Below are 14181 nucleotides of genomic sequence, written 5' to 3' on the forward strand. Positions count from 1 at the left end.
AGGATAATACATAAGTCTTTCACGGAATCCATAAATGAAGTGTAATTAGACAAAATTAATGACTCCATAAGTTTTATTATTCACATTGTATTAACATGGGTAATTAATTGTATTTCTATAATAGTTTATAATAGTTTTGGAGGATTAGTTTGACAGATTAAGTTATTGTTTATTTTAAAACAATTTTCACATATTTAACTAAAATTATTTTGATTCGATTAATGAAATATATTAAATAATTTTGATTTAACTTGTTTTAAGTAGACATAAAATGTGATAAGGTCAAACTTTGAATACAAAAGTGATGAAAGTGATTATTTAAGATTATTGAAATTTTGTAAATAATTTTAATATATATACGTATGGATTAAGATTGGATTAATTCACTATGCATCAGTATTGAGTACGAGAGAGGGATAGAAGAATTTATACAATTTGCGCAACGTAATGAGCATAGAAGTGATGATGAGGTGGAGTTTAGATGTCTTTGTATCAACTGTTTGAATGAGAGAAAGTTGAATATAATCTAAATTAGGGAACATCTTATCTGTGATGGTTTCCTTTGAAGTTATACAACATGGACATGACATGACGAATGAATAGACTTTCTAACTATCTCTCGAACTGAAATGTATTTGATTCCACCATGGAAGATCGACCGGAAGAAGATAAATTAGACAACAAGATCCATGATGTTGATGCATAAGCTTTTGCCCAAGCCCATGTGTATGAGATGAGGTCTACTGATGTGGAGACTCCTTAGTTTGTTGGTTCAACTAAGTTGACACAATTGTCAACGGTGTTAAGGCTCATGAATTTAAAGGCGACCAATGGATTGATCGATAAGAGTTTCACAAAATTGTTGTCGTTATTGAATGAAATGTCGCTAGATACAAATACACTACCCATTCGTAATTATGATGCAAAAGAAATTCTTTGTCTGATGCATATGAAGTTTAAAAGGATACATGCATGTTCGAATGATTGCATATTATACAAGAAAGAGTTTGAGGTTTTGAAAAAATGTCTAAAATATAGGTTATCATGATTCAAGCCAAAAAAACAACAATGAAGATAATGGTGAGATAGAAAAATATGGTTTTGCTTTGAAAATAATTTGAAACCTTCCAATCGTGGTCATACTTAAGCATTTGTTTACCAATCTAAAAGACACTAAAATCCTTAGATGGCATGTAGATGAGAGAACAACTAACGGGATGCTTTGTCATCCAAGTGATTCAATGCAATGAAAAAATATTGATCAACAATTCCCCCAATGCGGTTAAGAATGTAGAAATCTTTGGTTTGGTTTAATTATTGATGGAATGAATTTGTTTGGTAATTTAAGTAGCAATCACAATTGTTGGCCTGTTATATTAACAATTTACAATTTATCGCCTCGATTGTGCATGAAGAGAAAATACATAATGTTATCTATGATTATATCTGGTCCAAGGCAGTATGGAAATGAAATAAATGTTTATCTCAACCCACCAGTTGAAGACTTGAAGTTGTTGTGGTTGAAATATTTGATGTATTCGCTTGTGAAACTTTCATGATGCATGCAATGTTATTTTGCATCATTAATAACTTCCCAACTTACGGTAATTTGTCAGGGTACAATGTTAATGGTCATAAAGCATGTCCTGTATATGAAAGAAACACTACAACTCATCAATTGAAACACGGAAGGAAGACAGTGTATATGCATCATCGAAGATTTTTACTTTCTAATAATCCATATCGAAGATTTTTACTTTCTAATAATTCATATCAAAGGTTAAAAAAACATTCAATAGACATTTTAAGAAAATAACAATACACCAATTCCATTGACTGGCCTTCAAATTTGTGAAAAAGTTTATAAAGTACATAATGTATTTGGGAAAATATCGAAGAAGACATCTGCAATGAACCCTTGAAAGAAAAAATTAATATTATTTGATCTTCTATACTGGTCAAAATTAGATATTAGAAATCAACCAAGGTCATAGAGTGTATCAGATTTAAAATAAATATTTAATTTTAAGGGTCTATGACAATAGTTCTTGCAAGAACCACTGTCATATACCCTTAAAATTCAATATTTATTTAAAATATGATAAACTCTATAGCAATGGTTTTTTGTAAAACTGTTGTCAAAAACCCAGTCTATGTTTTTTTTTCTTTCTTTCTTAATATATTTTGCAATGAAAAAATGGACCATCCTAACATATTGAGTTGGACTTTTCAATTTATCAAGTTGTTTTGGTTTGTTAAATTAGTTTATCAAAGGTGAAGTGAGATAAACTCATTCAATCCACTGTTTTTTAAATAAAAATTAAAATGAAAAATAATTAAAAAAATATTTTTGTGTGTTAAACATGCAAGTATATAATAATGTTATAATTTAAATCATTAATACTTATAAATTAAATTCTAATTATTAATTATAATGAAATAATTTATCAAGTAAATAATTATTTTAATTTATTCGATTTGAGACATTAGTTAATCAATCAAATCTTAAAAAGTATTTATTCTGATTGATATATATATATATATATATATATATATAAAAATAATTATATAAAATATTTTTTAAAATTTTAATTGATTAGTTAATGTTTCTAATTAGATAAATTAAATTAATTATTATATTTACATGTTAAATTACTTTACTCTAATTAATAATTAGAACTGAATTTTGTAAGTGTTAATGTGAGAACCATTAAAATCCACTTAGGATTCGCTTTAGTGGATTTCACGTGTCAAGAGGGGGGGCTCGACACTCAGCTGGTGGAAGGCAGGTGTTGGCAGATGAGCGGACGCTCGTTTTGACGTTGGAAGAAAAACTTGATTTTCAGAAATCCACGCCACTCACTGCAAGCACCCTTCTTCCCCAGATTCTGAAAATCTCATTTTCTCCTCCTTCCCACTACACCTCCTTCATCTTCTCTCTAAGAAATTCTCACTTTTGCTTCCTCCGATCACTATTCAGGCACCATTGCTACTTCTCCGGCGTCAAGAGCTTCCAGTTAAACCGTTCGATTTGTGAAGCTGAGCTGGTAAGTTCTCCTATTCACTCAGTCGTGCGTTTTCCTGGACATGCAAACCAAGTTCTGGTTTCATGTGTTGATCACCCTTCTCATAATGAGTGGTTCTAATAGTGTTGGGTTTTCACTTGGTGTAGTTTGGATTGTCGAGCGTTGAGGGTAGAAGAACTTGTAGTGGTGGAACTGTACTCTGTCTCTGTGAACGTTGGTCACATTAGAGGTAAGGGAAGCTTATTTAATTTAATTTGGATGTTGCTTGTATTGCATGTATGTTGGTTGAGTTTGCTGAATTAATATGATTGTTGCTATGATCTGATTGTATGAAGTATGGAAATTCAATATGATATGGATGTATGAGATTTTGAAGATAAATAATTCTAAGTACGAAATTCCCTATGATAAGGTATGTTCGTTACTGAATGGTCTTTGACCGTTCAGGTTTCTTGGGGACTCGTTTAGGACTGAACTCTTTCATTTGGAAAGAGTTTATGTTGAGGACGAGCGTCTTCGTCTAGTACAGTTTGTGTATAGGCGTTCCACCAAGGATATTCTTTTCTTGGCATTTTGATATAAATTTAAGTAATGTCCATAGGTAGTAGTATAGTCGTTCGTTCTTGAATATTAATTAAATAATATCTTATATTCCAAGCGTTCGTACGATTTAGTGCTAGGTCTTTCACCAAGCGATCGTACTATCTACTCATAGGTCTTTTATCAAGCGCTCGTAAGATTTAGAGCTAGGTCTTTCACCAAGCGTTCGTACTATTTAGTGCTGGGTCTTACACCAAGCGCTCAGTCTCTTTTCTATAATTTATCTGGATGAAAATAGTGTTCGTCCAACCTCAATGGTGTTCACCTCTACCGTGCTTGGTCTTTGACTAGTATTCGGTTTTCTTGAGGATAAATTTATAAGTAAGCTAAGTATTTATAAGCGTTCGATTTCTTCATATGAGTATTCTAAGTACTATTATTTGAATGTCTTGTGGTGTCTATCTCCATTGGTTTCTGCCTAGAGTCTTAGTACTCGGTCTAGGCTTTAAGCTGTTCAGTTTAAACGCTCATGGGTCAATTCATCAAATTGACTCACGTTGTAAATAACGTTCGGTCCTTTTAATCTTGAGAATTATTATTGAACTCGGTCTCTTCTCAATCCCGATGGTAATTCTCTCTCGGTTTTGATCTGTTATGGAACTGGAAACCTCTCGGTCTCAGTCCAAGTATTCGGTCTCCTTAAGGGTTGAAGTTTTACGTCCGATATTTGGTATCCTAAGGGATCTTCGTTAAAAATTGAAGTTTGAAAATAAAAGATGATGGAATATGATGTAGATGAAATGAGTATGATTATGAACGAGTATTACGGGTAGGAATATCCAATGAATGGATATTGGAATTTGGTAAAGTATGAATGTGGGCATGCTAAGCTGGCGGCTCATCCTGATGTTCCGTGATTACTCGTCCTCACGTAGAGAAGGGTAAGTCATGTGTGGGAACGACAGGAGGTCATAGTTCTTATGGTTAATTTGGACAGATAGGACTAACCTCGGGTGGCAGTTGTTGAGGGTATCCCAGTTACTACATCACCCGGGTGCACGAACGTCGTAGCTACACAGAATTCATACAGTCCGGACAGTCAGTCTAGTATTAGGCTTTGCATGAATGAGTTAATGAATTATCTTGTGTGGTTGAATTGTGTGAAATATATGTTGATACCTGAATTAAATTACATAAGCTTACCCTATGTCTTTCTTCTTGTCTGTTTTGTGCGTTCGTCTGTATTTCTATTGCAATGATCATCCATGTGGATGTGAGCAGAAGGAGACGAGCTGCTGGAAGAAGAAAACTTAGTCGAGGTAGAAGTTAAGACCGAACAGTAGAACCGTTCGGTCAGTATTATAGTTTGATAGTAAGGTGATCGTTCGATCACATTTTCCCTTTTCTTTTGCAGAATCGTTTGGTATAATTCTTTTGTAAACCGTTCGGTCAGAATTGCACCCCTGTACAACTTTAAATTTCTTGTCTTTCTTTGTAAGGTCGTTCGGCCATAAGCGTACTTCTCTTTTAATGTAAGGCTGATCTGTAATATTATTCAATGTGATTATTCTATCATATAGTTTTAGACTGTATTTTTGGGATGTTACAGTTAATGATTTAAATTATATTTAAAAAAATATAATATAAAAAAAATTAATCTCTTTAATTATTTTTTATTTTAATTTTTAACTTTAGAAAAAAAAAGACGTTTCAAGTCACGCCAAGCTGATTCGCATTTTGACTTGTCAAATTGACAAGCTAGACATACCAAACCAAAATAAGCTAACAAGTTGAAATTTTCAACCTGACCCGTCCCTTTTAACACCGGCTGGACCATCGGACCCAACCCATTTTGTTACCCTTACTTCAGTTGGGAATCCCCAAACGTGTTTGAATAATTTCAAAGGTGTTCTTAAAACAGTCTTGGTTGAAACTCGGTTAACTATATACACACCCATCTTAAGTGCTTTAATTCACAAAAATTTAGGAAGTTTTGCATTACTCCTTATCCTTCTCGCCATATCCATTAAAGTTTGATTTCTTCTTTTTGTCACACAGTAATGATGTAGAGAACCAGACATAGTGTATTGGGAAACACTTGAAGAAATTTTGCAAATTGACTATGTGTTTGTCCACTTATAGTGTATCTACCATAATACTCTCCACCTTTATCCAATCTCACAATCTTAAGTTGCTTTATGCACTATAAATATACTTCAACCTTAAAAACTTTAAAGGCATTTAAAGCTTTATCCTTATAATGAAGTAAGTAAAGATACATATATGGTGAGTAATCCTCAATAAAGGTGATGAAGTATCTCAGATTATTTGCATCCATAAATATATGTATGAATTATTTTTAGTAGGTTTGAACTCCTTTTAGCACCTTTTTTGGACTTGTTAATTTGCTTACCCTTAATGCAATCCACACAAGTATCTAAAACTAGGAGCACAAAAGACCTTTTCTAAACACAAAATAAAACCACTACGTAAAACTAAATTACACATCCCAATGGCCTCCACATGTGAACTTGTCTTGCTTTCTGAATAGATGTAATGTTCACTTTCCATTGGTCTCCTTAGGCTTTGCATATCCTATATAGTATTACAAACATGAATTGTAGATCCAAAATCAATTCACCATGTGTTATGATTAATACTAGTCATATTATATTCATAACAAAGAAAGGAAAATAATTACATTTCTTCTCTATCCAATTTTTAAACTTTAGGCAATTCTTCTCCATGTGTCTCTTCTTTTTACAAAAGAAACTCTTAGACTCCTTCTTTATAACTAGCCTAGAACATGTATTTTCCTTTTGATTAACCCGATTCTACTTATTCTTAAGACAAGTAGTCAAATTCACCATTCCTCCTTCCTTCACTACCAATCTTTCCTCTTCTTGAACACATATGGTCAATAATGCATTAATAGACCACTTATCGTTATGTGTATTATAAGAAATTTTAAAAGGATCATATTTATAAGGAAAAGTACACAAAATATAATGTACTAAAAAGGAATCAGACATAGTAACCTCCCATGCTTTTAACTAAACTACAATGTCCCTTATGTGCATTATGTGATCATGCACTCTTTTAAAATTCATCATCATAATTTAAGACTAAGAAACATCATGTTTTACCAATGCAAACATGTCTTAATAAATGAATCTAATGAGATAAAACTTGCTTGTAGGATAAAATCTTACTCAATTAAACTTATAACTAAATGATAAAACTATTAGACTATGTTCATTTTCTTAATTCCTTTCAGAAATTTAAGAAATATAATCCAATATTTCATCATAATTAATCATATAGATGGAAGAAAATTTCTCTAAGTAAAAATTGATTACATCACATATAATTAATTATAATTAATGCCTATCATGTGATTATAAATATTAATCAATCACAAATGTTGTAACTATTTTCTAATTCACTAAAATTATATTCACCACTCAAACATTAGAATAAAAATTTGATTTAACATTATTTATAATACAATTAAAATAAATAATAATATTCATATATATAAATTAAATATACAACACATAATTTATATTAACTACTATGGTGCAATCAATTAACGAGTTAAAAACTTCAATTTTATTTTTGAAAAAAAATTGTGTCTAACCATATGCTTTTATACTTTATTATTGTTTCGTACAAAATCATATAGTGATATTTTCTTCAATTATATTTGAAGGAATTCTTTTATCAAATAAATGCAAAATAGAATCATCATATGTCAATCCTTAATGAACCGATACATAATTCTTTGCTCATATATAAAACAAAGTTATACATTCCTCATTATATTTTAACAAAAATAAAAGGTGCAATTTGATTCATTTTCAACCTCAATATAATCAGCATACCCGTTGTTTAAAAAAACTTGTCTCATTATTATAAGTAAGAGACAATGTTTCACATTATATGAGTACACAAAACAAATCTTGAACTCCTTAAAGCAACTCTGACATAATCCCTCGAAAGCTCATAAGATGCTCCAGACTTTTGTACCAATAAGAGCAACATACAACAATGGGTTAGTGTCATGTCACTAATGGCGACATCTTTCTCAACACTGGCAATGTCAGGTTTGACATCAAACACAAGGAAAAACACAAATAAAAAAATCCAAAATAGATAGCAAGACATAGGTATTTAACCTTGTTGTGATACTAAATGAAAAGATAAAGCAGAAAATAAATAAGGACTCACCTCCAGTCATTACCATGAGAATCCTATAATGTGCTTTTCAGTTTGAAACTCTGATAGTATAATATAATTTGGAAAAGAATAAATTTGAAGATCCAAAAGTTTAAAGTTTTTGTAGCACAAGAATTTACGTTATATTCTCGTTAGGAGATATTTAACATATCAAATCCTTATCCTTATTTTACTTTTCACATTTCTTCTCATAGGATCTAGTTCCTTGTATTTAACTTAGAGTATTTAGCTTATACTTTATAGCACTTAATAACACCTCGCTAAAAGTGCAAATTTCAATGTTTATAGTTCTGTCATAGCTATTATTGTCTCTCAAGATTGTGTGTGGTGAGATGAAAGTAAAAGATCAAAGTGTTATAGCTATATATATATATATATATATATATATATATATATATATATATATTTCATATTGCTATTTACCCACTTTCTTTTACTAAGATATTGTTGGAAAAGCTGACAAAAATAGTATTTCCTGAGGCGTGTAGAGTCACTGTCCTTAAGGACTTATCCGCGGAGTGTTGCGCAAGTCCCCCAGGATACAACAGGAACTTCTCAGAATGTCTGAGGATCTCAGAACTAGCAAGTAACTCTTTAACAGAGTACAAGAATAACCCAGAATAATTTTAGAAGAGAGAAAGAGCTGAAGAAAGAAATTCAGAAAAGAGAAAATGAGAGAGAGTGAATTTTGGTGTGTCTTGGAATGGAGGAGGAGCTCCCTATTTATAGAGCTGGAAAGAATCAAGAAAATAAAAGGAAATTAAAACCCATAAATGATTTAATTAAAACAATTTTTAACATTTGAAAGAAAATGAACGTTGGGTGGCAACGTTCCAAGCAATAAAGCTCATCATTTAATGGTTTTAAACCACACATTAACTTTTGCAATAATATAATATTAATATATTATAACAATCCCCCACATATTGCAAAAGAAGTTGAAAGAAAATAGTCTTTGACTCAAATAGTTCAAACACTAAAAGAAAAATAAGAAACTTTTATTCTGGGTCTCATAGGATGTAATGCATCAGAGCTGGTATATCAAGCTATATGAACCAGTCTTAGATTTAGAAACTTAACACACAATGTAGTTGGTATAGCAAGCTATATGAACCAAAGATATTTGACGTGTGTTAGAGGTTTATCAATCACAATACACCCCCACAATCCTTGCTGTTATCGCTGTGTTGCGCTTACTAGGCCATGCGCTTGCCCGGTATTCATGAGTGCTCTAGAGATCATGCCAAGATCTCATGCAAGCGGCCCCACTTGACACTCATATAGGTGATTTCATCAAGTGTATGCTGCAAATCATACACCACCCATAAGGGATATGAAAATCATTAAAACTTTGTTTAAGACAAAATTCTATCACCGTATAGAATTTTAATGACAAAGTTTAACCTCTCAATAATGCAGTCTCTAGCACTTTCACACACACCATAGGAATGGACATGATTGATTAAAATCAATTTAGTGCTATCAGAACTAACAAGTGACTTGTTTTTACCCATATGAACCTTATTCATGGGATCTCCAATCACAAAGGTTGGGTTACCATCACTTGTTTGTTTGCAAGCGGCTTAAGTCCCATTCCCCTCGATGTTTCTAATATCATTTGTCTTCCCATGGGTTTTGTCAGAGGATCTGCTAGATTTCGTTCTGACTTCACATAATCAATGGAAATAGTTCCACTCTTTAGCAGCTGCTTCACTAAATTGTGTCTCAATTGAATATGTCTATTCTTTCCATTGTAATTTTTGTTTTTAGCTATAGCTATTGCCGATTGGCAATCACAGTGTATTGACACAGATGGGGTTGGTTTCATTCCTAGTGGAATGTTTGCTAAGAAGTTTTTCAACCACTCAGCCTCACTACCAGCCATCTCAAGAGCGACAAACTCAGATTCCATTGTTGATCTTGCAATAATTGTTTGTCTGGCTGATCTCCATGTAATCGTACCACCCCCAAGTGTGAATACATAACCACTAGTGGATTTTGTCTCATCTGAATCAGAGATCCAGTTAGCATCAGTGTACCCTTCTAGTACAGCGGGAAATCCACTATATTCAATGGCATAATCCATTGAACCTCTTAAGTATCTCATAAGCCTAGCAAGTGCATCCCAATGTTCCTGATTTGGACATTGAGTGTACCTACTTAGTCTACCTACTGCATAAGCAATATCAGGTCTAGAAAAGCTCATCAAGTGCAGTAAGCTCCCAATTATCTGGGCATACTGAGGTTGAGATAATGATTCTCCTTTATTTTTCATTAATTTAGAGTTAGCATCATAAGGGGTACTCACTGGTTTTAAGTCATAAAATCCAAACTTCTTAAGAAGTTTCTCAATATATTGTTCTTGAGATAGTAATATACTATCTCCCTTCCTTATGATTCTAATACCTAAAATCACATTGGCTTCACCCATGTCTTTCATTTCAAATTTTGATCCTAGAACCAATTTAGTTCTAGCAACAATCTCATCACATGTACCAAAGATTAACATGTCATCCACATACAAGCATATAATGACACAATCACCATTTTCAAACTTAGAGTATACACATTTATCAGCATCATTAGGTGAAAATCCATCACAAAGCAACACATCATCAAGTTTTTCATGCCATTATTTTGGTGCTTGTTTCAACCCATATAAGGATTTTAAGAGTTTGCATACTTTATCCTCTTGACCAGGTACAACACACCCTTCAGGTTGAGTCATATAAATTTCCTCCTCTAAATCACCATTCAAAAAGGCTGTTTTAACATCCATCTGATGTATCACTAGTTTATGGATAGCTGCTAAGGCTAACAACACTCGAATAGAGGAAATCCTAGTCACTGGAGCAAAAGTATCAAAGTAATCTATGTTGGGTTTTTGAGTAAAACCTTTTGCTACTAATCTTGCCTTATATTTTTCTATGGATCCATCAGGGTGATACTTTTTCTTAAAGATCCACTTACAACCAATGAGTTTTGCTCCTTTAGGCAAATCTACTAAAGTCCAAGTATTGTTTTTCTGAATTGATTCAATTTCAGTCCTAATGGCCTTATCCCAATGTTTTGCATCAGGAGCACTAGTAGCTTCTATAAAGCTTATTGGATCATTATCAACAAGATAAGTATAAAAGTCGTCTCCAAAGGAAGTTTCCTTTCTCTGCCTTTTGCTTCTCCTCAAATCCTCATTTATGGTATTACTATTATCATTATCATCAACAAGTTGAGACATATCACTAACCTTTAAGGGAAACACGTGTTCAAAAAATTCAGCATTTTTCGTCTCCATTATAGAATTTCTCTCAAGTATGTTACTTTTAACAACTAGAAACCTATAGGCAGCACTATGTTCAGCATAACCTAAGAACATACAATCAGAGGTTTTAGATCCTATTTTCCTTTTCTTAGGATCATGTAACATCACCTTAGCTAAGCACCCCCACACCCTTAAATATTTAAGGTTAGGCTGGTAACCTTTCCACAACTCATAAGGAGTTTTACCAGTTTTCTTATGGGGTATTCTATTTTGTAAAAAAACATGCAGTAAGCAAGGCTTCTCCCCAAAGGTTATCAGGTGCACCAGAACTAATAAGCATAGCATTCATCATTTCCTTAAGGGTTCTATTTTTCCTCTCAGCTACTCCATTAGACTCAGGTGAATATGGTGGGGTCACTTCATGGATAATTCCTTCTTTAACACAATAGTCATTAAAAAGCACATACTCACCACCTCTATCTGATCTAATCCTTTTAATTTTCTTATTCAACTGATTTTCTACTTCTGCCTTATAGGTTAAAAATACATCAAAGGCTTCATCTTTATGTTTGATTAAGTAAACTTTGGTATATCTAGAATAATCATCTATAAAGGTCACAAAATAATTTTTACCTCCTCTAGACATGGTTTGTTTCATATCAGCTAGATCAGTATGAATTAACCCTAATAGTTCAGTTTGGCGTTCTATAGAAAAACAGGTTTTCTTTGTTAATTTAGATTCTACACATATATCACATTTTCTACTCTGTTTATCATGCATATTAATCAATCCTAGTAGTTGTAATTTCAAAACATACGAGGAATTCACATGTCCTAATCTAGCATGCCATATATCATACGAGTCAACAATATAAGCAGAAGAACTTGATTCATTAATATTTTCAGAAATATTTAGAATGAAGAGTCCTTGATCACAATATCCCTTCCCCACGAACACATTATTTTTTGTCATGATGATCTTGTCAGACTCAAATGACACTTTAACCCCCACCTTTCCCAATAGTGCTACAGAGATTAAATTAACTCTGATTGATGGCACATGTAGCACATCACTCAAGGCCAGAGTCTTTCCAGATGTGAGTTTGAGAAGAACTTTTCCTTTTCCCAGAACAGGAGTGGTCCTGGAATCACCGAGGTAGACGTGTTCTTCTCCATCTCCTACACTAGTGTAAGAGGTAAAAGCACTTCTGTTCGCACAGATATGCCTAGTAGCACCAGAGTCTACTACCCACTTGCTCACATTGGTCATCAGATTCACTTGAGAAACGACAGCAGCAATAATGACGTCATCTCCTTCGGTTATATTGGCCCTAGGAGGATTGTCATTTCTCACTCTACGCCTGCACTGTGGTGCATGATGGCTTGGCTTCCCACATACGAAGCAATTTCCTTTCTTTTTAAAGGTGGGTTTAGATTCATGGGGACGAGATTTAAGAAAATTATTTTTCTTTTTGTGATCAGGTTTGTATTCGTACCTTTTTGGAGCAGGTTTTACTTCTACCATATTTGCTTTCGTAGATAAAGCTTTGGCCCTTGTAGTAGCAGACTCCTTTCTGTTGGTATCTTCAATTATTATGTGTGTAATGAGTTCTGGTAGAGACATTTGCTTGTGCCTGTGTTTCAACTGTTGTTTGTAATCTGTCCAGGATGGCGGCAATTTCTCGATCAGAAGTTCTGAAACAAATTCGTTCGGTAGTAGAATGTTTTCTGCTTTGATGTCTTCGAGCAACTTGTGGTATTCATTGATTTGAGTTTTTATGTCCTTGTCTTCAATCATTTCCCAACGGTAGTAATTTCCTATGACGAATCTTTGTCTGACGACATCTTCGGCAGTGTATTTGAGAATCAACGAGTCCCAAATATCCTTTGCTTCCTTGTAGGAACAGTACACGTCGAACAAATCATTAGAAAGTGCACTAAGCAAAGTGTGTCGGCATACCTTGTTCGCGTAAGTCCACTCTTCAACTAGTTTTGAGTTTGAAGGAATAGTGGAGTCGGGCTTCGGAGATGAAAGAGCAGCAACAACTCCATACATGTCTAAAAGGGTGGAAACGCGTTCTTGCCAGCGTCGAAAGTTCTGTCCAGAGAAAATCTCGATCTTTGACACGTCCGGAAGAGATTTTGCGAAGACCGTCTGGGTTCCAGAAGCAATGGTTTGGCTCTCTGAAGGCATGTTGTTGATGTCAGCCATAAGTCCTTAAGATTGTTGGAAAAGCTGACAAAAATAGTATTTCCTGAGGCGTGTAGAGTCACTGTCCTTAAGGACTTATCCGCGGAGTGTTGCGCAAGTCCCCCAGGATACAACAGGAACTTCTCAGAATGTCTGAGGATCTCAGAACTAGCAAGTAACTCTTTAACAGAGTACAAGAATAACCCAGAATAATTTTAGAAGAGAGAAAGAGCTGAAGAAAGAAATTCAGAAAAGAGAAAATGAGAGAGAGTGAATTTTGGTGTGTCTTGGAATGGAGGAGGAGCTCCCTATTTATAGAGCTGGAAAGAATCAAGAAAATAAAAGGAAATTAAAACCCATAAATGATTTAATTAAAACAATTTTTAACATTTGAAAGAAAATGAACGTTAGGTGGCAACGTTCCAAGCAATAAAGCTCACCATTTAATGGTTTTAAACCACACATTAACTTTTGCAATAATATAATATTAATATATTATAACAGATCCCAAACTCTTGTTTTCAAAAAGTCCAAATCTATTTACTCCTCAAATCCAATATGCTCTTTTTCACTTTCCAATGCAGACTAAGAATATAAGATGAACTTGCATCAATAATTTCAGCACATAGCCCATGAAATATGTCATTAAATAAATTAAGCTTTACACACAAATTTAATTTAGGTTTAATATTTATTTTTGTCTCTATTTTCGTTAGTTTGATTTAAAGTGGTCCTCAACTTTTTTAAATGTTTAAAGTTGTCCTATTTTTGTAATTTTTGTTCAATTTGGTACTTTTCTCTGATAGCGTCTAAATCGTTAATGACACAGTGTCCACGTGAGTCATTAGTGAATGATGTGGCTGCCACCTCATCTCATCTTCTTCCCAACATCCTCGACTTCATCGTCGTTGCATCACCGGTCACCA

This window comes from Vigna angularis, chromosome 10 (assembly GCF_016808095.1).
Source record: "Vigna angularis cultivar LongXiaoDou No.4 chromosome 10, ASM1680809v1, whole genome shotgun sequence".
Classification (NCBI taxonomy): Eukaryota; Viridiplantae; Streptophyta; class Magnoliopsida; order Fabales; family Fabaceae; genus Vigna; species Vigna angularis.